Source organism: Leptonotus elevatus, chromosome 18 (assembly GCF_054856555.1).
Source record: "Leptonotus elevatus isolate MCC_2025b chromosome 18, RoL_Lele_1.0, whole genome shotgun sequence".
NCBI lineage: Eukaryota > Metazoa > Chordata > Actinopteri > Syngnathiformes > Syngnathidae > Leptonotus > Leptonotus elevatus.
The window spans coordinates 10711133-10738119 of NC_141256.1; the positions used below are offsets into that span (position 1 = coordinate 10711133).

Genomic DNA, 26987 nt, shown 5'->3' on the forward strand with positions numbered 1-26987 from the left:
CATAGCCATTTAATTACTTTAAAGATCACCGAAAGCTGATATTTTAAAAGGGAAATTAACACGGACCTGGCGGGACCAAAAGTTTTACGCTTGTGGCTATTTTTATTCATGCAATATTGCCGAATGGCTGGGCGATGACGTCATTTTAAGATGGCCGTCGAAGCGACATCATCGCTCCTAGCTAGGTAAACGACAACGGCTACACTCACAATTCATTTTTTTCTCTTTTAAATAGCTCCATTTGGTGCACTTGCAAGTCTCTTTTATCCAAGGTAAATGAGTTTGCTCTTACATTATGCGCTTGGCAAACTTTGAGCCATAGACTTGACCAATTTTTCCTCCAAAAGAAAGTTTATTTGTTGGAGTAGTGCTAGTAGTTAGTCAAGTCTACACTAACAAAATCAGTGCTGCTAGAGAAAGTCCAAGGGTTTCCAAATCTTATCATTAGTGTAAGTCAAGTGTTCTTATAAGTCGACCCGTTTGCATTTAGTTTGTCCGGTGCTAAGGGTGCTTGGGCAGTGTCTTCTTTTAGTCGATAGGTGGAGACAAAGTAACATAAATGGTGTGCTAAACAATTCCATCATGCTGTTGCTTATCGACTAGTGTAATTTGCAACCCTAGTTTGTGGCCTCAAAAATTGCTATTTTCTTTGCAGGTCAAATTGATTCTAATAGTGCCTGCCTAGCTTGTCTTCATCCACATAATTGCTTCATTTTAAAGCTCTCTTCTTGCAAATGAAATATTCTAATTGAGTGCATGTCTTCTCATCTTTGTGGTATAAAGCATTCATTTGTACTGTATAATCAATGTAAATGTAAACACACACTTAGAGGAACTCATCTTCATATGTGTATGCATGCATGAATGTATCAGTGATTCCATCCCAGTTGTGGACGGCGGTCCTGCTTTTTGAAGGCCGCAGTTTGTTTGGCTTCGCCCGCGCATCAAACTGTGAAAAGTGGATTTTATACTGACAACCTAAAAATACGGAGGCCGTGTTTGTTGTCGTAGTCTCCAGTTTCAACGCTCCCCTGCTATGATCCGTGAAACCCAAACCTCTGATGCGCGATGCCGGCCAAAAAAGACCAAGACGCCCGCAAAAAAAGCTGTTTTCACACACTAGGAGGACAGTGGTACATAAACTGCTGGGTTTTAAATCACAGTGGAACCTCTGAAAGGGTCAAGATGCCAAATTTTGATTTAATAAAAAATTAATAATTAACAGATGAGATGTTTTCAGATGGAGGAATTATAGTGAGGCATACAACTGTCTTTTATATATATATTTAATTTAAAAAAAAAACGGAAAATATGACCTCATTCTGCTTGCTAAGGAAATTAAGATTCAAGACTTAAAAAGGCAAGTCAAGTAAAAAAACAAACAAATTTAAAATAATATGTTCTACCTCTGCGGTTTCACTGATTGTTTTTATCCTTCTCAGGTGGCGGCCATTTTCCCACGTGCTGTCACTTGAAAATGGCATCACAGTGCCCAAGAGTTCAACTTGCAAATGTCACATGACCAAACCCAACAAACAGGTGAGCTATCAAAGGGTCGGAAATGTCGCTAGTAGGTTTCAGTGGGGCAAGAGCATTGCAGTGAATACTAATGGCACTAAACTATTTGTGGGTTTGACTCTATTTCACCCTTTAAAAGCACAAATTCCTACTTCCCTCCTGACGTTTATAAAAGTCACTTTAATAGTCGGGCCTGCCATGTGACGTAAGGATTTATGTCAAGCCAAAGAAGAAAAAAAAAAGGTGTCGATAAAAAGCTCGGTAAACTGAACCCTCTTTGGAAGTAGGCCTGAAAAGGGGCCTGGTTAGGGTCCCTCCCCCGCCACCGCAGACCGTGGCCACGTCGGGAAAAAGATTTGCCTCTAATGGCCTCCGAATCTGTTGACATCCTCGCCGCTCTCGCTCTCTCTCTCTCTCTTTCTCGCTTGCTTGCTTTTTCAGATGTAGCAATAAAGTCGGCCATGCTGGAGCGCCGCCACATCCCTGTGATGACCACAATCAAGCCCAACGCAGCTTTATTGCGTCTCTTTATTTTCATATTGTCGAAAATCTCCGGGTCCCCCTCCCACGCCGTAAACCCTTTATTTTGACTCTGCTTCTTTTTGTTTTTGCTCAAATTTACGAGCGAAGGTGCTAAAACCCCGTGCGGAGTCAGCGGGACCGCAAGTCAGTTTGCACTGGACGTTAGTATGAAAGGGGAAGAAAAGTCAACTTTAGTTTTCCTGTGTCCTCGTGTGATTTGCACCATAAAATGGCTCGCGTAACTATTTAGGTTTGAAACTGTATACATAAAAGATATGTGAGTGTCCCTTTGCGAGATTAATAAAATGCTATTAACCCAAGTGAAATATAAGATGGCGACATTCTGTCTCTAAACCGTAATTTGCTACCTGTCCATTTCTTGATACAAAATGATGTAAGTACAACAATATTTTGACTTACAAGTGTCCAAACTTAACAAGCGTTTTGAGTTACGAGCCCTTATTTATGTATTTATTTAAACTTAACAAGCGTTTTGAGTTACGAGCCCTTATTTATGTATTTATTTATTTTGATTTGTATTGTGAGCAAATTTTAAATCACGCTTCAGATACACAGTCACTTATTGAAGTGGAACCACGTTTTGATCCCAATAGGGCTTTTGACACAGAACCTATTTTTTCCTTAAAATTGCATACAATTTAACTGCAATTTTCTATTTTTCTAGTTTGTAGTTCATGATCGTAAAACGGCCAGAAGAGAGCGGCCGATACCTTGTATTGGTACTCGTCCATGGCATCCCTTTTAGTTAATTTATTTTTTCCCCCTCCACCCCATGACAACTTCTCTTTCACTCTCTCTCTTTCTCTCTCTCTCTCTCTCTCTCTCTCTCTCTCAACGTGCATAAACATCTGGGCACCGCTGAACCTGTTGTAAAGACCTCATAAAGACTCCACATCTGTTTATTGCGACGCCCGCCTGTGGATTCGCCAACATGGACAACCACCCACATGAACGTGCACCCATTTACAAAGCTGCATTTTTTTTATTTTTTTGATGGCACATACACTACAGGTGTTGGGAGTTTTGGGAGAAATTAAAATGCAATGTCAGCACCTGAGCTATTTCAGGTTACAGTAAATAGATGTTTTGGAAACCCTTACACGTATTATTAATCTTGGTAGCTTTTCTATTCAAATGTGATATTTAGGAGTCATTTCTTCTTTTCCAGGAATGGCTTTCTTTGGATTTTTGAGGTATGCAAGAAATGTAAGTACTGTATGTATTGCTTTTTTTTTTTTCTTGTTTTAATTGATTATGTACTTTTTACTAAGATAAAGAGTGTCAAAATGTTACCCACGTCATCATTGCCGTTTGGGCCGAGTTCCCCAAACCATAATTTTTAGGAAACCCCCTAAAAAAGGACATCTGTTCAGCCATTAACTTTGCAATGTCAAAGAGAGCAATCCATTTTCAACACTTTAAATTGGTTAATAAATTGTAAAAATAAAAGAAAATATCTAAAAATAATAATTCGACCCACATGAAACTGACCAATTGCATAGATTTGTGAACAAATATGAAAAAGAACATTTGGATAATGGTTTCCCCCTGGAAATGGTGATTTGCTAAAAAATGTATTTGATCCTCCTGTTGTTTGTTGCATAGATCAGTCGACCAATTAGTGAAAATCTGCATTGACACACGACTACTTTTCGACTAGATTAGTTAGCGACGCATATGAAGCTCCTCGCCCTCATGCCAACATAGTTCCCTGGCACCAAGATGGTGCCAAAGCAGTACTTTTATATTAGACAGGGCTTTGAGAGTAGCTAATTTGCCGTAGCGATCGTGCAGGAGAAAAACATATTTTTAATGTAGCTCAATTTTTTTTTCTTCAGTTATGACGTCATTTGTCAATAGAGTTAATGTAAACAATAAAATCAAAACAAAAATTGAGTACACCCCGAGGTGAAAATGTCCAATAAAGTCCCTTTAGCCCTTACACCAGAATGGGAGTAATTTCTATTTTGTTATGTGGACAGGTGCATAAATTGTGCATCATTTGCTTTAACAACCTCTTCGTCACGTGCCCCCATTGTCCTCTTGCTTTTTTTCCTCAATAATTCCCCCTTTGTTGCCACTCTTTTTTTTTTTCTTTCCTTTTTTTTTTTCATCCTCGTGCCTACTCGGCTGTTCGGGCCTCCACTAAAACTTCAAAGGTGGTGTTTACTACTGTAACTGGAGCTAGTCTGCACTGCAGCTCGCACTAATGAGTGCACGGACCACATAGCGCCACGCAGCGAGCAACACATGTTTCCCTCATGCAGGCAGGCAGGCAGGCAGGGAGCATTCCCGACCGACACCATCACCGCCATGTCGGAGAGCCAAAGATCCATCACAGATTAACAACCTTTCAGCGCCAGGCTTTGTTGTCTCCATCCTCGCCGATGAAGATCTCGGCTTCCCGTGTTTACATCTTTGCCGGTGTCGATGTGTGCCAATTATCCCGCGTTAACCCACATTTCAAAACAAAGCTTCAACAGGCGTAGTGGTAAAGAAAAAAGGGGTTGTGACTGCGGGAAGTAGAAATTCTTGATTTTTCAGGTGGACTTAAATCCTTTTTTTCTGATGACTACTCCCTACATTTGAAAACAGTTATTTGTACTTTCTAGTCCTTTTTTTGTCAGATTAGGCTTGTCATTTTTTTAGCGATTGAGATCTCGGGCTCTGACGAGGTGGAGGGAGATTTTGTTATGGAACAAAGGTTGAGCTTTTTGGCCATATATTCAGATGGTATATTTGGCACAAATGCAAAATGACTCATCACCAAAACACACTACCTACAACGAAGCATGGGGCAGCAGCATCATTTGCGCCTTTTTTTTTTTTTTGCTATAAAGCAAAAATGTCAGAAAAGGCCTACTAGAACATATTTGGGGTGAATCAGAGGCCCTTAAATGTTTTAAGTGTCTTAAAAGGTGACACTTGTGTTTATTTTTACTTCTCTCTCAAAAAGATCTTCAGAGAATTAATTTACAGATTATAGGAAACATTAATAGTGGATTTTTTTTGGTTTACATTGGTCTGATTTTATTTATTTTTACCATTAGAACAGTGGTATATTGACTTTCAAATCTACTGTATAATAGTCAAATTGCTTACATTTGATCTTTTTTTTTTCCATAAAAGTAAATACTGTACTGTAATTTGAAGGCACGGGCCAAAGTTTGTCTATTGTTTGTAAACGCAACGTTCAAAACTGAGGAAGCAGCCAAGCAGGAACGAGCGTGAAAGCAGCCCACCAATCAGGAGCGGGCATTCGCAGAGCAAAATTTACATATGCCACTGATAGTCGCTTGATAGTCGTTTGCCTCCGTGACGTGGCGGGAAGGAAAACGTCTCGGACAGACCAAAACAAATCCTTTGGACCGTACCTTTAAAAAATAAATAAATAAATAAAAATGTTTAAAATAAAAAGAAGGAAGAAAAAAATTAGACAAAAAATGCGTGACTGTAGAGAATGTAAATACTCGGTGGTCCGAGTTAAACAATAGAGCGGGCTATACGTGGCTACACTTTGCTCAGCCATGTTTTCGCATCCCTAGCACACGTTTCATCATCCCGCAACGATTGTGTTGAACGCTTGCATGCAATCAAGCCTCGGGGGGAAGCCTGCGTTACCAGCGCAATCGTAAATGGCATCCCTTCTATAACAAATTAGAATTTAATCATGTTTGCCGAGTCTTTCCGGGGGTCTCGCGGTTTGACCTTTCTCCATGCTGTGTCCTCGGACGGCTGACATTCTTCCGTAAACACAAAAACAAACACGGCGAAGCCTGGGATTAGACGTCTGGAATGGAATTATTTAGGCTGGGTCAAACTTGAGCTGTGTGTGTGTGACTTGCTTCATTTGTTCATTATTATTCTTCACATAATTTTCCATTTTTGAGAGATTTGCTGTACTCAAGATCTAAGCAGAACTTGAACGTGTATTCACCTCGTGTGTGCTGTAGACTGTTTGTTAGGTGTCATTGTTTTTAAAATTCAGCTCCTAAAGCCGGTCTCACTTGGCAGCATGGAATATGGTAGCATATATCATATCATATGCAAATTTTGCCCTCAAAGCCAGTTTCACTTAGACATGCTTTCAAATGTTATGTTGCTATCATGAGTGGAGGTAAGAAAAAAAACCAACCCCCCCAAAATACATAGCAAGTTAGCCATTTTGCTTTGAACCGGCCTCAGTTTCCTTCAACAAAAGTAATATTTTTAAAATAAACAAAATAAATCTATTGTCACATTTTCTTTCATACCAGTTTTAATTTGGTATACTAAATTGAATGTGCCAATAAGCTTGTCTGTCATGACTAGTTCCACAAATAAGTGCCAAGAAACCATTCCTGAAAAGAAAACGCATGGGAAGTCTGCCATTTGGATATAAAGCATCATTTTAAGGGTCAGTTGCCAGCAGTCGTTGAAAAACTCAAATGTTTTTTTTAAATTCAGTCCCCAAAGCCAGTTTCACTTGACAGTGAACCCTTGCAGACATGCCTATCGTGAGTAAAGCCCTAAAAAAAAAACCCTCAGAAAGCCATTCCAGGAAGTCGGCCATTTTGGTTTGAAGTGGACATTTTAGGATAAATATACTGTCATTTTCTTCAAATTCTCCCAAGTCCCTTGGTACGCCGAAATGTGTCATATATCAACATGTAAAAAAAAATAAAAATAAATCCCGTTTCAAGTTGTGCTTAAACAAAAACAAATAGCGTTCATTGTTTTCGTTGTATTATTGCCATTTAAGTTTCGTCAACAACTTCCTGAAGGCAGACTCGCTGGCCCAGAAATCCAAAACTCGGAGCGTTTATTATTACCCGCTCGCAGCCGACTTGCCTTGAGGGGAGACTCCCCAGCAGTGACCCCTTGGCCCCCGCCACTCAAGAGGGCCCCCTCCACGCCGCGTTCCCGCTCTCCTCTTCTCGCTCGGCGTTTGCGGTCCTGCCGGAGAATGTTGAAAGCAGAACAAACCGTCTTCAAGGGAACAATATCCGAGTTTGCGTTCCGGGAAGGTCGCTGAGGCAATATTCTTTTATTGCGGCCCAGCGGCCAAGCAAACAACCCTCGTGGCTTTGTCCCGCCAAGAACCGATCCCAGCCCATCAAAGTGGACACTCCCCAGAAAGTTTGTCACCTGGCCTCCTTTTCCCTCCGTTTCTACCCACCGTTCCAAGCTTTCCATCCCCCTCGGTGGGACTTCTCCCGCCGTCTCCACCTGAGGGCAGAGCACCTGCGCGGCTCGCTATGACGACCATCTGTCTATCAAACCCTTAAGGACCTGTTCTAGGACACACACACACAAAGGTGCCCAGCGGACTGGGGTCAAAGTTTAAAGCAGACCATTTCCTGTCCAGACGCACGAGGGCTCTCCCCCCATTCCTCCTACCGCCCGTTTGCACAATTCCTGCTTTCAACACGTTTGAAGATGTCGTTCTCATGGGATTGATGCTAACCGTTTTCTTGAAACTGTAGGCAGCAGAGCTCGAACCTCCGCCTAGGCCTAGTATTAAACAAAAAAGTTTTGGACAAACTCCATGTTTGTTTGTTCAGTTGTTTATGTTAGCATGCTACATTGTGGTTCGTAGAAGGTGATTGTTTAAAATTTGAGAAATTACGATGACAAGGGGAAATATGTTCTTAATGCTTGTTTGTTGTTTTTTTGTTGTAGTTCCAAGACTAACCTATAAGAGGCAGCATTGTGCCACATAGCATTCCAAGCTAGACCCAAACCCTAATTTGGGTCGTCGTGGACAATATGTGACGTACTAATAAACAAAAGGGTACTGAAAAGTTAGCAATCTAGATCAGGTGTTTTGGGGCTTTTCTTTACCATTGAAATGTTCCAAACTAAAGCAAGCTCTACTGAACCTTATATCGGAATGTAATCCATATAAAAATTTAACACTTCCTTTAACTGTGTGCTGCCACTGCTCAAAATTCAGTGTCGACTTTACACCGGTCTCATCGGCTGGATCAGGACCGGACGATTTTCTTGCATTTTATGCAAAATCAGTGATTGGCTGTAATTTCTTAATTTGCCGGATTGATCAATGATGTCATTGATCGGATCCGCAAATTAAGACATTACATTATATTTTCAATAGTTATCTGTGTGTTTTCTTTTTTTTTTATATATATATATTTTTTTTTTAACTCCCCCATGCATTTGAATTATGTGTGGGTTTTCGCCGGGCCAGTCCCTACCGTGAATGTAGAGTAAATAAAAGTTGTTAAACTCATTCACTCCCAGCAATTTTGTCTCTCGGGTCGTTATGCTCCAAATCAGTTGATGTACGAGCAGGAAAAAAACAACAACATGTTTTAATAAGTCTTGGCGAAACACGCTCTGGTTTTGTGCGTGCGGGCATGTGCTGGCCATCAGGCAGTTTGTACACCGACACTCTTTAAGTCCTTCGCAAGGTGCCATCAGGATTTCTGCCCTGGGACCTTCTGCGGTGCAGCACTAATAGTCGTCAGTGCGTGGAGATTAATGTGAACTCTTATTGGTGTAATGATGCAGCGCGCCGCGGTGGCTTCAGCCTCTAATTGGTGCATGGCGTGTGCGGAAAAAGAAACACATGATTTTAATTGACATGTTTTGTACGCATATGTATGAAACCCCAAAATGTAGCAGCTCTCAAGTCGATATGAGAAAGGAAAAAAAGAGCATCGTATTACCACCCCCCCCCCAGCAATTTTGTCAAATTTCACACATTTGTAGTGATTACCTGTAAGTATTCATTACTATGTATTATTCAACGTATTTAAAGGTATTAAGCAGAATTTTATCGTAACATTTACATGAATTAATTAAACTGTATCGTTTTTTTTTGTGCATTTTGTTTGTAATATAATATTAAATGGCAATGATATTAATCATATTGACCATTATGGTGTAGTTTTATAACTTTCAAAATCTGTGTAAGAAAGCAATCATGGAATATAATTTTTTTGTAACAAATAATATGCAAAATGTCTTAAACACTTTTTCATATAACCAGTATAAGGTTTAGGTTTTCACAAAATGTAATCCGGTTTCCACTATAAAACACATAAAAGTGCAAAACTATGCCAAAACGTTCCCTTTAGTCGTTAAAGGCCGTTCATATTGAGGCCGTAGCGTTAGCATGGTTGAATTCGACTCTCGGGTGTGGAGGCCGAATAAATATGAAAAAAATAATAATTAAACACCTTCACAACCATGCGCTTGTGTGTAAAAGTGATTGACAGCTGAGCGGTCGCTGGGGCAGTTGTGGGAAGAGGACGACCTCGCTGCTTTTTCATCCCTGAGGGGAACTTGTGTGTTGCGAATCTAAACAAAATAATGAGGAACACTGGGATGTGCTTCCAGACACGAAAACGTCCCACATTCCACTCTCTATACCGCTCACCTAGTGGCAAGATCAAAATGACCCCCCCCCCCCCAAACCCATCCTATACTTTCTTTTTATTTGTGGAACTACCGAGTGGGAAAACCAAGGTCAGGAGTGAGGACGTTTATGGGAAATGTGTCATACTTGTGCAGTAATGATGTCATGCTCTGACTGGATAATATTACAAAGGGAGGCAGCGTTAACCATTACCGTCTTTGTTTTATATCGTAATAATCCGTATTCTTTTTAAAAACGATTACCATGGGAACAATAGTCATTGCTGTGTGAGGGTCAACAATGCCATCATTGTGAAGTGGCACTGCTGCAGAAAGTGGAAAAATAACCAATTTGTTGTATTTATAAACATTGTCAGCGAAACACTGAGTTGTTGATGACAAAGATAAGCGCAATGAAATCACACGTTAATTTCGTCCGGAGAAGAGATACAATCCGAAAGATGTGATTGGATCTCAGATATGATTGAAAACTGTACTTCTTCCTCTATATGCGGCCGTTAAGTTCTCGAAAACGTGGGAACCGATTAATTTTTTTTTCTTACCATGTCGGCTGTCAGAGCTGTGTAAGTGGGCTGTTGGAACACAAAACATGGTCGTGTTAAAGTGCTCTTAAGGTCATGCTTTTGTATTTCTAACACTTAACGATTAATTAAAAACCTTCTTTTTTTTTTTGGTGACTGTATTTTACCTGTGAAGTTAAAGGTGTAACCCTTCAAATTAAACCTGTGAGTAGTTTTAGTCTATTTAGTTCTATAGCAGTAATTACCTGTACATTAAAAGGGAAGTCAAGCCCCAAAAATTTGTTTTGACAATAATATTTTCAAGGCAGCCCCACTAAGTCTAAATATGGTATTATGATTAATATTGTGTTAGTGGAATATGAGTTAAGCAGCCAAATCCAGCCGTTTTTATCCATCTCGGGGGCGGCCATTTTGCCACTTGCTGTCGACTGAAGATGACATCAATGTTGCTCAGGTGACAGGGTAACAACCAATCACAGCACAGCTTCAGAAAACAAGTGAGCTGTGATTGGTCGTTGCCTGAGCCCTGAGCGACTGTGATGTCATCTTCAGTCGACAGCAAGTGGGAAAATGGCCGCCCCCTGAGTTGGATAAAAACGGCTGGATTTTGCTTCATAACTCATATTCCAAAAATGTAATATTAATCAGAATGTCATGTTTAGACTAGTGAGGTAACGTATGACATAATATTGTCAAGAAATGTTTGTGGTTGACTTTTACTTTAAAATATGATTTAATGGTTAGTTTTGCATGATATATATAGCGAAAGTTGTTTGAATTTAGAAACAACTTCCAGTGTCAAGGAACGGATTGCCTTCAACGTTGGAGGTTCCGCTGTGTTTACACTACAAAAAAGCATACGCTACGCAGCAGTGAGATCTTTCACAACATCAACTCGATTAAATACACATTAAATACTAACATTCCCAAACCACGGTCTTATTTTTGGCCATGGCACAGGTCAGTATCGCTGCAGGGGAGCGCGGGCTCGCCGCCATCTGGCGTTCAAGGTGTCTCCCAAATGTCGGGAGGTGTGAATCCGCCTGGGCCGAGGTTTCTTGCCTGGGCCACGGATCAATAAAGTTAACTGAAAACATTCACGCGCTGCCATCTGAAATCAACCATTTCATGACTCGTTGTTCCTGTAAAAGCTGGAAAAGGCCCCCACTTGGATTTATTAGAAAATAGAGGACGGAGACGTGGGCTGGAATTCCAGAGTGGGACAATTGGGGTTCTGTTTGGATGCGTTTCAGGCTAAAAGGCGCTACGCCGTGCATACCAGTAACGTGCACAAACGTGAAAATAGATTCTTATTTTGGCAATCACATTCAGCTTGACTGGAACGTACCAAAATGGAGAATCCTCAGTTTACAACCATCCTGACACGTTTTGAGGATACAACTCTAAGAATATGTGGACACACAAGCGACTGTGTTTCATTTGTTGTATATTCATGGCCCATTACGTGTTTTTCATACAATTATTTACTGTAATTACGGCTTAGCATCTTTTAAGCAATTGTATCACCGATCATTTTTCCAATCCAGCGAGTTAGATGGAGGTGCTCGAGGTTATTTTTGCCTTGGCGGAGGTCTCATGACTGGAGCGTTTTCTTGAACCTCAAGTTGCTAGTCGGCGCTGGGAATGTCCCTCCCGTGAGCCCCCCCCCCCCCCCCCCCCGATATAATTAATTAGTTTAGCGTCCTTAACCACTATCCGTGCGTGTGACACGGGTCATAAAGGCGATTTGTTCAGCCATGTCGCTCTGTTTGCATGATGACTGCTTTACGCTGATGGACTGTTCCATTCACTCCTGTCAGGCGCTCCCGCAGGGCCACACAGGAAAAAGGAAGGAAGAACCGTCCATCCCCCCCCCCCCCCATTTTTTTAACAGCCGTCTCTCACTGTGGCAGTTTACCTTAGCTGCCGTTACGAGATAAATCCCCCTCCGACAGCTGCCCGACTTCACGAGACTGTTACCTGCGTTCGCCATTTTACGGCAAAATCAGGCACATTAACAAGCGCGCATGGAAGGAATTAGCCCGGATGCCACGCTTGGTGGGGGATGACGAGGGGGGGTTTCTTTGTGTCGTCAGGTGTGACGTTAAGGGGGGCCAATCTACCAGTAGTCGGAAAGAATAAAGTACAAATACTTTTGCTGTACTTTATTCACATTCTTAGTATTTATTTTCTGATGACTTTTTACTTTTACTACCTGCATTTCAAACATAGTAATACTCTTTGCACTTTGCCATAACGGGTTTGTTATTGTTTTTTAAGCCTATGCTAATGATGACTATGTTAAAAGATAAATGGAGGTTAAGTTTACCTTGGTTGAGATCTTGGGGTTTTAAAAAGTGGGGGAAAAAATTGCAGTGATATGGAAGAAAGTGAACTTGATAGCAACAAATAATGAAAATTAATATTTTCTTCATGTATGGCCTTATTTAAAGTAATTGTTTGATTTGTGCTTGCTTTATATTGATTAATGGCTCATTTTGTGCCAGCCTAAAAACCACAAGCTTCTGGCGTTCAAAATTTTTGTCTAATCTGAAAGAAAAAAAAACCCCACATACAATATGTCTTTTTCTCATTCGTTTGCATTAGCTAGCTAGCATTTTTTTGTTAGTCAGTTCACAATGCTAGCAAAGCTTTGCGAGCATGTTGTGTCGATAGCTAGCATAAAAGTTGAGCCAACATGAGCTAGCTCTTAAACAGCATCATGCGACATGTAGCATGATTTTCCTTTTTTTTTTTTTTCTTAGTATGAGCATAATGTTATTAAGATGGATAATATTTTGTGGGTGGATAATTTCAAAGTTTCAAACCTCTGCAATCCAGCGCACGCTTCGGACATATGTTGCGACAGGCGCCGACGGACAACCAAAGCGGGTCAGCAAAGACACCAGGATTACGAGCAGGAAGGAGGGCTTTGGCGTCAACATGTTCGAGGCGCTCGGTGGTGTTTGCGAGCGTGCGCGCCAGCTCGTCTGTTTACGCTGCTAATGGCGGTTTAATTTGATAAGCGGTTGGCGGATTTGTCGGCGCTCGGCTGGGACGGAGGCAGCCCGGGTTCTGTATATTTTGGGTAAACACAGGAGAAATTCATTCCAGGTTTCCTTCCTGTGACTCTCGGTCTCGCTGGCCTGTGTTTGTGTGTGCGTGTGTACTTTGTCAGGGTGCGTTGCTGTGCAAGTATTTTTCCTTAAAGGAGAACTAACGGAATAGATCGCAGGTATCAAACTGAAGGCCCGGGGGCAGGATCCGACCAACCGAGCGTGACTTTGAGACGGACATATTCCTCGCTGGCCAGCAAGCTAGTTTGTAACCTTGCAATCGCGTATGGATAATAGTCATAAACCGAGGACCGCCTCTATAATGAATGAATTGAAACTAGTGATTGACTGATGTGGTTTTTTTCAAGGCCGATACCAATTATTAGTAGTCAAGGCAACAGATAACCGATACTTCAAGCTGATATTCATTTGCAGTAAAAGAGAAAATGTTAGCGTTAAAAAAATAAATAAACATAATTTGTAAACAATTCTTTATAACAATTGCAGGGAGCTTCCAGGGTCATCATGTGTCTTTAAGCTAAATTTAAAACTAAGCTAGTAAATAGTTCCCTAAAGTTTTCTTCTGTAAGTTTTCCAAAATGTCAACATAATTTCTTAATTTATTTATTTTTAAAATAAGAAGTGTAGTAAGTTCCTAGTCTCAGCAACAATTTTTTTTTATAAAGTGGAAATTATAAATCCATAAATTAAAGTTATTTGTATCCAACTGAGTGGCAAATTCATTCGAATTTAATTAAATTCTCATTTGGGATTTTCGTCAGGCTTCGTAAAAGGTTTCAAAAGATCTTCGCAGACGGTGAAAAATTGTCTGAATATGTTCAAAATGTCTTTACGACAAGTAAAAACTCTCTGTGAACATCTTACAAATCCTGATGAAAACCCTAAATTTGGCTACGTTCGCAAGCATTCACATTCAGATTCGTAAAAAGGCTGATGCCGATATTTTTCAAAACGCCAAATATCGGGTCTATCCCTAATTGAAACCTGTGAGAGGTGCTTGCACCATCTCCATGCGGACCTCGCCTGGCTTCAGAGGGTGTCCGAGGTGAGGCCTTCTAATGTAGTCACAACAGAGGGTTTCGGAGCCAAAGGAAGCAGCCCCCGCCATCCCCAAACAGGATGGGAGGATGAGACCACACGCACCGAGTTGTGTGTTCTATACATGTATCTACATATGGATCAAATGCATACACCATGTTCCGCTCCATTGCATTCCGCCACCTATTCTGATGATTTCTGCTTGACCCTGATGTGTTTCTCTGACTATCCCCCCCCCCCACACACACACACGCGCACACACACACACGCGCACATCTTCACACAGTTCTTGTCGGTACAAAGCACCACATTCCCAGAGGAAGCCTCTCCATGAATGGCTCCACTGTTTTTCCATCTAATCTTTTTATTCCTCCTCTTCCTCCTCCTGCCGCTGACAAGGAAGTGGAGCCCGATAGGCGTTATCAGCGAAGATAGTCCTGTGCAATTACTCATGACATATTACACATAATAGTACAACAAGCGACTCTTTTATTTGCTCTTGCCATGTGCTTCATATTTTATATTCGAGTGCAATTAGCAGATCTGATCTTTTTACAGCTGTTTGGAAATGATTTTGTGGAGGACTGCTTGCACAAAATCGCATTTGGTTTTATGATCTGTGACGTGACACCCCGTTGGTCTTTAAACAAAAATGATGGTACGCTTTAAAGTCATATAGTACGTATATATATAATAGTGCGTATATATATATATATATATATATATACATACATATATATATATATATATATATATATATATATATATATATATATGTGTATATATATATATATATATATATATATATATATATATGTATATATATATGTATATATATATATATATATATATGTATATATATATATATATATATATATATATGTATATATATATATATATATATATGTATATATATATATATATATATATATATATATATATGTATGTATATATATATGTATATATATATATATGTATATATATATATATATATATGTATATGTATATATATGTATATATATATATATATATATATATATATATATATATATATATATATATGTATGTATATATATATGTATATATATATATATATGTATGTATATATATATGTATATATATATATATATGTATATATATATATATATATATGTATATATATATATATGTATATATATATATATATATATATATATATATGTATATATATATATATATGTATATATATATATATGTATATATATATATATGTATATATATATATATATATATATATATATGTATATATATATATATATGTATATATATATATATATATATATATATATACGTATATATATACATACGTATATATATATATATATGTATATATATATATATATATATATGTATATATATGTATATATATATATATATATATATGTATATATATATATATGTATATATATATATATGTATATATATATATATATATATATATATATATATGTATATATGTATATATATATATATATATATATATATATATATATATATATGTATATGTATATATATATATATATATATATATGTATATGTATATGTATATATATATATATGTATATGTATATATATATATATATATGTATATGTATATATATATATATATATGTATATATATATATATATATATATATGTATATATATATATATATATATGTATATATATATATATATATATATATATATATATATATATGTATATATGTATGTGTGTGTCAACATCAGTGGCAGAGCTACGTGGTAACCAGGGTTGGTCAGGTCTGGCGGGGCTCGTGGGGTGCTGGCCTAAGAAAAAATGGCTGGGCCAATTTTTTTTCTTTCTGCCAGTCCAGCTCTGGTGTCAAATCTTCTTCATGCTCCTTGCAAGTGCTTCCATTTTATATTCATGTCTTTGACTGTTTGTCCCAATAAATGAATGGAAATAAGTGCATCGGCAACATGCTGCATTTTTTTCACGATTTAAAAACAGTTCTCAGTCCGAGTCAATCAACTTGTTAAAGGGAGAGCGAGCCAGCCCACATCCTACCCCCTATAGCCCTGGGCCAATGAGGAGCTTCAATGCAGCTTTGCTTACCTTTTGGCTTGCGATGTAATGTTTCAGACTGTGTCGTCTGGTGGCCATTACTTGAAAATGGCTCTGAATCTTGGCCCAGCCTAGTTCTAAGTCATGAATGGAGAAAGTCAGTACTGGGGTGGTTTTACGAACTGTATTTACAGTAAATAAATAATAAAAAAAAATAGGCAGACAACTCTTTATATACATAATGCACAATAAAAAGTCATTCTTGCATAATCATTTTATGGATATTAATTTAAAGTTGAACAAGTTTGATGAAAATGAAGCCTAAAATCCAATATGAATTCTCCCATCCAAGTATATCACAGGCAGGTTCAACATAAGCCATCATTTGTGTCATTTGGGGTGTGTGTGTGTGTGTGTGTGTGTGTGTGTGTGTGTGTGTGTGTGTGTGATGTTATTGCAGGTGTTTGGTAAGGGAAAGTGTGTGAATCAGCTGGGGGTGCCATCCTTCATCACCTTGCGTGCGTGCGCGAGATCAAGAATATTCCTGCCTAGGAAGTGAAAGCAGCCTGGCCCGAGATCCGCAGCCACACTGCGATGCTTTGATATATTATATCTGGAAGCAGAGGGGGACAGGAGGTACACCAGCAGTGTGCGTATATGTGTGTGTGCATGTGGCGGCGGAGGTAGCGCAAGTGTGTAAACACTCCCCACTGGCCAACACCGGCACCTTCATACTGTGAAGCGTCAGGACATCCTGCACAATAGAGATAAAGTTGATAAAAGTTGGATTGAATATATTTGTTCCAGATGTAAACGTGTTTCTTGATCGTCGGTGTCAAACTGTTTGGATTAAAGCAACAATAGGTAGTAGTTTGACTTTCATAGAAGAGCAAAAGGTTGTTATATTGGTGGCTTTGTGTTACAGGCAAAGGCGGGTAAATGGACAGATTTGCGTCACCGTTGTGAATTTTGCCGGATTGCTCGTGACATTTTCTATCAAAGATTCCTCGCTGTCGTTTAAGCGCCGTAAGCATTCGCTCATGTTAGCCCCTTTCACACTGCCCGTCAAAGTAGGCTTAGACCGGGTTCAGTGTGTGAAGTTTAACACCTGATACTCACCTTTCCAGGGCTGGGTGATAAGGCTTTAAATTGAAGAGCTCAGATTTTTTTCATTTTTTTTACAATTATTATCCCCCCCAAAAATAGCTTCTTTTTTTTTTCCCCAATATTGATTTGTTTTATTTCTCCTGATATAAGACAACATTTATTAATCCACTTCCGTAAATAAATCAGCCATTTTATAATAATAATAATAATAATTTATTTACTTATTACTCAATAAAAATTATTAATCACTACTATTCGAATGGGGGATGTTGCGTTCTGTTATGGTTGTGATGTAGCAATGCTCAGGGGAATAATTTGTTCTTATTAAGAATGACCAGATTGGATCATAACTAGGGATGGGAGAGTACCGATACCAGGTATAGGTATCAGGCCGATATATGGCCTTATGTAAAAGTACCAGTACTTTCGACGGGCACAGATATCAATATCATTTTAGGATCAGGGCCTAGAAATTCGAAGAATAGAAATTAATTAAATGCAGTTTTAAGAAATAAATTTTAAATTGGGATATATAGGTCTGTCTTTAAAATTGTCTGACAATTTTTTTTAGTGGGGAAATTTTATGTACCAAAAGTATTAGTGGTATTGTTACTTGGTATCGGTATCCGCCTACTCAATATTGAAAAAAGTGGTATAGAACACCCCTAATCCAAATTTTTTTTTTTAGTCCCGCTTGGCTTCATAATCCAAAACCGGTTTGATCAACCATCTCTTAAAGCCACATCTTCCCATTTTCTGGATTGCAAATTTGTCAGCACATCCATGTATTTTTTTTATTGTTTCTTTTCCCTTCCTTTTATTGAAGCTCATGACGAAAGCGTGCAGGAATATGAGATTTTATTTGACACGCCACCTGGCTGGCCACATCATAATAACCCGGGAGGCCTCCGCCGAGCGGGGCGCAGCGAGATGGCTTTCGCAGCGTCTCGGCTTGAGCGGCACACCCCGCCTGCGGACCAGCGAGTGGTGAAGGGTGCACCACGGTCCACTGCGCCCACAAAATCACCGCAGTCAGCACGTCTGCGTGCGCGAGGGAGCGCCTTCGAGAGCGAGGAGAAGAAAAGCCTCTGCTACCAGAGCAACAATGAAACGTCTTTTTATTTTCTTAACCTCGCGGACCTTCAGCTGAGCTGGACCCGAGTGAAGGTGACGGCAGTTTGCAGTGAACTCGCTTCAAGGCGGAATTATTGAGGCCTCGGGACGTCGCACTCGTCTATCTGCTGACTGAACTGACGTCCAACATTTTTGAAGCGATCCAATCGTTTTTACTAAAGCTAGCCTTGCTTGTAAAACCAAATTTTTCCCGCAGGAGTTGACAGCGGGAGATGTAATTACTCGGCTCTGCGTACCAGTTAAGTCGTCTATCGGTCAACCAATGGATTTTGAGATTGCTATCCCTATCGGGATTTAAGAAAAGAGTATGATAGCAATACCAAACAGCAAAAAAAATAATAATCCTGATTTTCATGAATGAGACCACCACGATAGGCTGTTGATGATGTCATTCCCATCATAAAAACGCAGATGACCGGAGCCCAGTATTTCAGAAATAATCCACTAGGATTAATCCTGAGATTAAAACCAGATCTGATAAAAAAAAAATTGGGTATTTCAAAGCACATTTAATCTTGAAAATTCTAATCCAGATTTGGAAATCCTCCACTTCACTTCAGCATGGCATAGCAGCATATCATGCATTATCTTGAAGAAAAGGACCATCTACATGACCACTCTTTAGGCTAATCAGGATGTGTGGACCAATCACTGATCAGCAATCAAGTTTGAAAAAAAAAACCACGATATCCGATCACCGATTCAATCAGAAGACGGAGCAATATATCTTTAAAAAAAATGGTCTGGATTTACTTTACAGTCAACTGCCACCATGCACGGGGGATAAGGACTGGCCCGGCTAATGAATTGTGAAAATCCACTTTTGATGATTTGATGTCAATTGAAATGCATGAGGGAAAAAAATCTTCAAAAAAATGCTGATAAAAATAAACCAAATCATTTAATGTCTTATTCTGATTGATTGATTTTGCATGAAATGCTAAATATCGTCTGATCCAGCCGATCCGATCGGTGTAAAGTCTATTCATATTTGGATTCTTTTTCAGTCCGTTGATATGTCAAAAACTATACAGTGTCCATAAAGTCTGGGTACCTGGTAAAAAAAAAAGACATACCTCTTAAAAACTAAATTTTATTCACTTGTGATGTTGATAAACAATATTTCCAACATGAGTTCCATCATTTTCAATGCATTGTTTTTTTGCGCTTTGCAAAATTCAGGTGAAGTTAAGATTATTCTATAATTTCGACCATCCTTCTCGTCCACTTAAGAGTACCAAATTCACTATGGGGAGTAAAAATAATATGAGTAAATAAAATCGTGAAATCCTCGATGTATGACGTTAAATTTCTATCCGCAGCGAGCACAGTCATGTGACGCTCGTCTCGAAAAAAAGAATCGTATCCCCACGACATGTCAACATCATCATATGACAATCCGTCTTTTATTGTTTTTCTTTTGTTTAGCGCACCTTTGCACTTTAGTCTCGATCTGTTTGATGATGACATCATACTACTTGACTTCATGTTTTTTGGCATGGGGGGTTGTCCAAAACTGGCAGACCATTTGTGGCCGTAAAAGAAAGCAGCCTTTTATGTGTCCGTGCTGTAGGTAAAAAGTGCTTTCGTAAGAGTCCCCCTTTGAACTTTGCCCTGGCGTTGAGGGAAGCGACACCATTTGCTGCTCCATGACCTTCCAGGACCTGGACCCGCCACCCATCCACGCATGGGGAGGCCCGAGCCAAGTGCTCTTAACAGGTCCCGCAGTTGTTGCAACTGGACAATTGTGATGTTTCACTTCAACATACTTCTTTGAGGCCAATTAAGAGAGAGCAATTAAGCAAGGCTTTGGCGCCATCTTGTGGCATTTGAGTAAGTATTGAACGGTACAAAAAATGATTTTTGTAGATAGATGGATGATTACTATAATTTGCTGCTTCTTTATTTTTTTTGTTAAACGGAACCCCAAGTTACAGCTTGCGGTCCATTGAGGGTCCAGGGACCCCAGTTTGAGCACCCCTATTCTACTCGCACTCAAAAGCTTAAAGCTCACACTCACTTCCACCTTCATGAGGATGAAAGGTGTCCAGGGTGTTTTGGTTGCCCCTCCCCTTTTACTCCCCCCGCTTGGCGGATGTGTGGGAGTAATACTCAGCGCTTCGGCACCCGCAGCTCCAGCATAAGCGCATTACAAATTCACACATTGCCGCCCACCACTTCATCCCGTTCACTACTTTATTGCCCCCACATCTGATACAGTCACAACACCGCTACAAAGAGGCCGCCAGGCAGGGGGCGCCGGTGAGTGTGCGGGGGTGGCAGGATGAGGGTTTTTAGGCACTCGTAGTAGTAAAAAGAGCGAGAAGTTCCTAAAGACAGAATCATCCGTAAACTTGCAAATGGCATCAAAATCCCACTTTCAACATACTGTAGTTCCACGCAGGACGCGGGTGGTATGTTTCAGAAGCTAACAAATGTCTGAACAAACATCCTTTCAAAAGTATTTTTAATTTGAAAGATGAACTCAGAAAAGCAACAAATTCCCCTTTTCAGGTGCCTACCAGCATAGAAGAATGATGTTGGGAAGCTAACCTTTTAAAAAAGTGTGTAGAATTTGTTATTTTCAATAAAACAATCCTTGGACACCCCCCAAGTCCTAGTTCAGGTACGTGTAGCCTTTACCAGTGGAAAGCTAATCATTAAAGTAGTCTGTAAAACTTTCCGTCAGCCTTCTACAACAATCCATTTGCATTTTTTTTTAAACAGAACAATCTGTGGACACGACAAAAAACAAACAGATATTAATGAAATGTGAAAAACTATTTTTTTACCGGTTTTAGGAAATTCCAGACATCGTCGAAATTATTATTTTTTTTACCATTGGAAAGTTGACTCTTTAAAATGTCAATGTTAGTCAATAAATTTGAAGTGGAATAATCGATGAAACCGCCAAACTATAAATAGTTCACCAGGTAGCTGTCAGAGGTCAGCTCTTTTTTTCTTTTTCTTTTTTGCTGCCCTGAAGTGGCCGGAAATCAATGTAAGTTTTCTGATTTAAAAATGTTTTTGTTTTTTAATTGTCTTCTTTAAAGCAAAAAACGATTGGCACATGATGCCAATGGCCAGGATTGCTACATACTTTCTTCTACCACTACACACACACACACCTACGTCCACGCCAGAGCAAGATTGACACTCAGTAAAGTTTTACAGGTGCGCCGAAGCGGATAATTAGCCTGTTAGCCGCGACTAATGAAATCTCCACCCATGGAGGCTCAACTGCAGCCGGGGCAGAGGCCAACTTCCTGTTTGGATAGGCGACGCTTTAAAGCAGCACGAGGGGAGTGCGTGCGCGTATGCGAGCGTGTGTGCGTCACCACATGTGCCGAGTGAATGGAGGAAATTGAAGCGGCTGAAAAGTCCCAAAGGAGCAAGTGGGGCGGTTCTTTCACCTGGGGGGCTTGCCTCTTTCCCTCCTGTTGTTCCCCCAAATGAGCTGATTAGATTTTTGTTGAGGGCCCTTTGTGAATTCTTGACATGCTTTTGTCTTGGTACACGCTTGTGTCACCTAAATAGAATTAAGTGCTTACGCCCTGACCTCCTGATCTTTTGACTATCCTGCCTATAGCGATGTCGTAGCGCCAAATGCTAACCGCTTATTTTAGATAGAGGAGATTAGAGCGTGGAAGTCGTTGATGTCTAGCATAAAAGCTAAAAGCTAGCTTGCTGATACAGTTGTTATGACAACATGATGCTTTGTTAAATCTGCCGAGGGGGGGAATAGCGCAAAGCTAATTTTTGGTCATTAGCGAGTTGAAGGGGAGCGAATTACACCTTACCAATACACTCTACAATTTGGTACATTTTTGTAATGCTCATTACCGCGATTTACAGAAATTAAGTGGAATACATAGCCTAGCACATGACTGAATTTTCAAAGTCCAAACACGTTTAGTTTAGCAGCGTTGCCTTGGCGGAGGTCTCCGTTGGGCTCGTAAAAGCTAACGAGCTTTGCGTGCGTTACCGCAAAGCATGCGAGATGAAAAGGACTTTCTACAAATAGCCAAAGTGAATGATGTGTGAGAGATGGAGAAAGGGAAGACGCAGAAGAAGAAAGCAGCAAAAGTACAAATGGTGACCAAAGGGAACTTTTGCCATCTTCTAATGACAATTTCAGATGCAACACTTAAAAGGAACAAAGCGTGTGTGCGCGCGTGTGTTTCTTTAATTGTGATCCTTAGTGTGTTAAAGGTTTTGCAGCATAAAGAATGAGCACTTCCTTTCCATTCCTCTACTCGCTCTGATTTACTTTCCTTTGTTTTGAATTTATTTCCTTCTTTTTTCCCTTTCCCTTCCTTTCCTTCTTTCTTTCCTTCCCTTTTTGTTTTTACCTTTTAGTTTTAATCATTTTCCTTTTCTGGCCTTCGTTTCCATACTTTGCATTGGCCCTTCTTTCCTTTCCTTCCTTTCCATGCTTTTACTTCCGTCTCGTACATTCTTTTCATTGCTTTTTCATTTTCTTATCTCTATTACTTTTCCCTTCATTTCATCTCCCTCCCTCCTTCCTTCCTTCCCCTATGTATCAAAAACAAAGGGCTAAAGTTCTGTGTGATTGTCAGATGTGCTTCTTTCTATGGACCGGATTGTATGCCATACCCTCTCAAAACTGGAGATGTTGGGTGTGAATTCCTGCAGGCTCAAAAAATCTCGTTGAGGTTTTGAAGATTTGGCCCATTTGGGGGAAGGCCCGTAAAAAAAGCCGAAGCGTTTGGGTCCAATCTGGATGGTGTCTGTTAATGAGCTTCACCAGAGAGCTGACTTCCCTTTGAAGGACGCCCCGTTAAAATGTTTCAGATTGTTCCTCGCCGTTTGCAGTCAGAAATAACCCAAAACCTCCAGGCCGCAAGTCCACATAAAGTCAGGCGGACGAGGAAGCGAGCGAGCCGGATGGGATTCGCACACGCTGACCGCCGCATTTTCGGCTATGAGTTGATGGTGCTGAGAAGTACAGAAACGCCAAGTAACGGTTTGGATCAGCGGCACATTTGAACGAGGCGACGATTAAAAGCGGCCGACGTGGTGTGGGATTTAAAAGGGCAGGAGATTGGCTTAATGGCGAGCGTTTCATGTGGTGCGTCGCCACTTTGGAGTCTCTGATTGCGCTGCTTTTTTCTTTTCTTTTTTTGTTTTTAAATATAAAACCGACTTGTTCTATTCCTTTAAGAGATTCTGCATGGGCTACCCTCTCTACATGTGGCGAGCCATCGGGGCCAGCAAACACTGTTGGAAGCATTAACCAACAAAAAATATATATATTTTGCTTAGATTTGAAAGCAAAAAATTCATGTATGAGCGCTGTATAGTGGCAGTGAACTCAATTCACTTTAGCATTTTGAATAAGTCTTCCCAAAAAAGGGCCTTTAAGCTTTTTAACTCATTCACTCCCAGCCACTTTCACTGAAGCAACCCCCTTTGCTCCTGGCTGTTTTACTGGATTTTGACTGATTTTGCAAGGCCCACAGTTTTATTGCTGTAAAAACATGGAACCTACCAAAAGAAAGATTAGAGTCTCTTCTTCCATTAGGAAAAACTCTATATTTGTGTTTCCGGTTTGCAGCAATTATTAGAATATAGCTAAGTTTCACCAATATTCACATTCCTGGTGAAAACACTTACAAAAAGAGCTTGTTGCCCTGGTTGATCTCTTATACTCTGCTGCCACCTACTGACCTTTTTTTTATAACTACCATTGCTTTAAGCCACCTCTTCATATCAGAAGCTGCATCAAAGCCTTCTGTATGCTCTTGTATAAAAAAAAACATAAAAACAAACAAAAAACATGTAAATACGTTTCTGGGAGTCAAGGACAAATTATTAAAAACGTTTTTACACGTTTTTGGGTTTGAATGAGTTAATGTCACTCCCAAATAAAGTTGACTGTCAGGCAAAACATAAAATCAATAGAATCTGCTAGCTCAATGCTAACACATAAATTGGAACCTCCATAGACAGGCTAATGAATAATAGCATCTTCCTGGCAGCGTTGTAATGCTTTAGAAACAAAGAACAAAAATGGCACAGCAACACATGTAGACAGACAATATAACAAGACACATGGGCATTTCTCTTTATCTGCTGCGGTGGCGCACACCAAAACTACCGCTACTTTGAATGAATAATTGCCCCAAAAATATTTAATTCATTTCCATTTCACTCTCATATACACAGTGCCTTCAAAATCAATACGGATGGCCTATGTGACACGAAGTACTGTACATTATATTATCAATGGGAGTGTTTGTTTGTTTTGTTTGCTTTGTTTAACCAATTAAATTTCAGATCAGTCAACTTCAACTAGCAAAACGCGTTTGTAGCAATCTGCGCGCATTAAAACAGGAAATAAATAGCACATCTGGGGATAATGATGTTTTCTATTTCAAATATTTTTGTCCATGTTTTTAGCTAAATATTGATTGTGAATTGTCCCAGATGATGTACAGGTACATGTGACACTTGTGTGCTGTTCTACAGTAATGCTGTTGCCAACAAATGATGGGATTTATGAGAGCGGGATATTGCTATATGTTTGTCGGCCATTTTTTTAAATCATTCACGTCACCGACCTTTTTATTTCCTGAAGAGAATCAGAGTAGGCTTCCCTCCCTAAACTTCATTCATCCTCCCGGCATGGCTGAGAATAACCAGCTTTGGTCTTTTATCGGGACGTGTCAACTCTTCAGACATGGCTGCCGCGGACTCCCCTCCTCTCCGCTGTCTCCATCTGTCTGTCTTCCTCCGACTCTGTCTTTAAAATTATTAAAAGACGCCTCGAGGTCGGTAAAACCTCGCGCTCGATTTTGTGGGAAATCTCTTAGGATGATGTGCAGGTTATGGGGTGAGGGGTGTGACACTTTTGACTGATGGCTGACGCCATATTAGAAACACCTGCACCATCTTAGAACTGTATTAATAACCATAGGATAATAGTCGCGTAGCTTCCAAAATGGTGGTAAGAATTTGGAATCACATTTGGAAGACCCTTGGGTGTAGGACATCTGCAGGATAGTAGTAGCACCAAAAATCAGGAATGGAAGGGGGCATTTGAAGGCGCTTCTGGACAGGATGCGGCAGAAAGGAGAAACCTACCTACCAAATGTATCCTCAGAGGGATGTAGGATCACCTAGAAATCAGGAAAAGGACGTATTTGAAGGAAGATGGGACAGCGTGGTACTGTATGGTCATAACCAATAGCAGCTGTGAGTATGCAATGTTGGGAAAAGCAGGTAGCATTTGAAGGAACCTTGAAACAGTTCACATGTTATGTTTTCTTCTGCCTTCAGTTCTCGTCTCTAGGCATGCAGGATGGTAATCGCAAAAAAAAAAGAAGAAGCCACATTTCAAAGATGTGGGACATGAATTTGGACACAATTTACTTACAAACTTTCTTCAGTTGTAGCCTTCGAGGGATATAGGATAGCAGCTGTAACTTCTAAAAAAAAAAAAAAGGCAGGGGTTTGAGGAGCATGGGACAGAGTGGCATGATGGCACACATTGCCTCAGAGGGAAACAGTATGGTTGCGGTGTGTCCGCCAAAAATCAAGAAAGAGACCACATTTGAAGGAACCTTGCTACAAGAAAGTGTTAGCATTACATCAATGACAAACTCGCTTCAAATCTTAGCCTTTGTTAGAGTAGTGGAAGGAGACTTTGGAATATAACTGAGATTGAGCATTTGTATGTTATTGGGACGAATAATGAAAAAAAAATGCCTTCAATTGTAGTGATGCATCTGCCAAAAATCTTAACGCTGGGTTGGACAGGACTTGACAAGAGTCGTGTGGCATTATGAAATCTGCCTTCAATTGTCGCCTATGAGGGATGCAGGATAGTTAGTGGTGTTACCACCAATAATCAGGAGAATGTTGTATTTGAAGGAGCATTGACATGCTGTAGGAATTGGGATAGCCTTCATCTGCCTTCAGTTTAGCCTCAGAAGGATGCAGGATTGTTGTGGTAAATCCACCCAAAAAGTGAGGAAATAGGTTACATTTGAAGGATCTTTAACCAGCCTTTGGGCAAGACTTGCTTGCCTCGTGTCACGTTATGACATTACCTGCCTTCAATTGTAGCATTGGTGAGATCGTGCGCTGTGATTTGCTCTCTCTCATCACGTGACCGCCGCAAACCAGCACCCTCTCCGCAAGCCCTTCGGCTCGCCGCGACCTTCACCCGCGGAGCCATGTTGTCGTTCCGTTCCCTCCTGCTATCGTCCACTTATTTGTCTTCCGTCTCGTGGTGTTTATGCAATCGCTACCCGCTGGCCCGGCTTGTTGCGTACCCCAGATAAGAGTGTAGACGGCGCTAACGCACGAACGCACAAGGGGAGGAGTCCGTTATCGCATTAATGAGGAGACGTCTTATCAAATTTATGAGCGCTGGAGTCGGCGAGGCCCATCATTCTGCCGCGATGAGACAAGCAGTGAAAGAAGTCAAGATGGAGGGGATGAAGGACCCCTTCCATAAAAGACCTTATTGATGGATTCTTATATTAAAACACACACACACCGCGGACTCTTGAGTGTTTTCTTATGACACTGATACGCCGCACTTCAAACGACGCTTCCCTTTGTGGTTTTCCT

The 26987-nt window shown here is 40.1% G+C and overlaps 1 protein-coding gene across 4 annotated transcripts in view; it reads left to right on the forward strand.

Annotated features, from left to right (window-relative positions):
• The first annotated feature begins 141 nt into the window (after positions 1-141).
• The window catches only part of LOC147158563 (hormonally up-regulated neu tumor-associated kinase homolog A), an 81392-nt gene continuing 54546 nt past the window's right edge, over positions 142-26987 (forward strand). For 2 of the 4 annotated variants that reach the window (XM_086061492.1, XM_086061486.1), the window contains exons 1-3: positions 142-185; positions 1443-1539; positions 3230-3267. The gene's annotated coding sequence lies outside the window, so the exon portion shown is untranslated. Of the gene's footprint in view, positions 273-1442; positions 1540-3229; positions 3268-26987 lie in introns of all 4 variants that reach the window. The other 2 variants (XM_086061487.1, XM_086061488.1) reach the window with 2 other exon arrangements.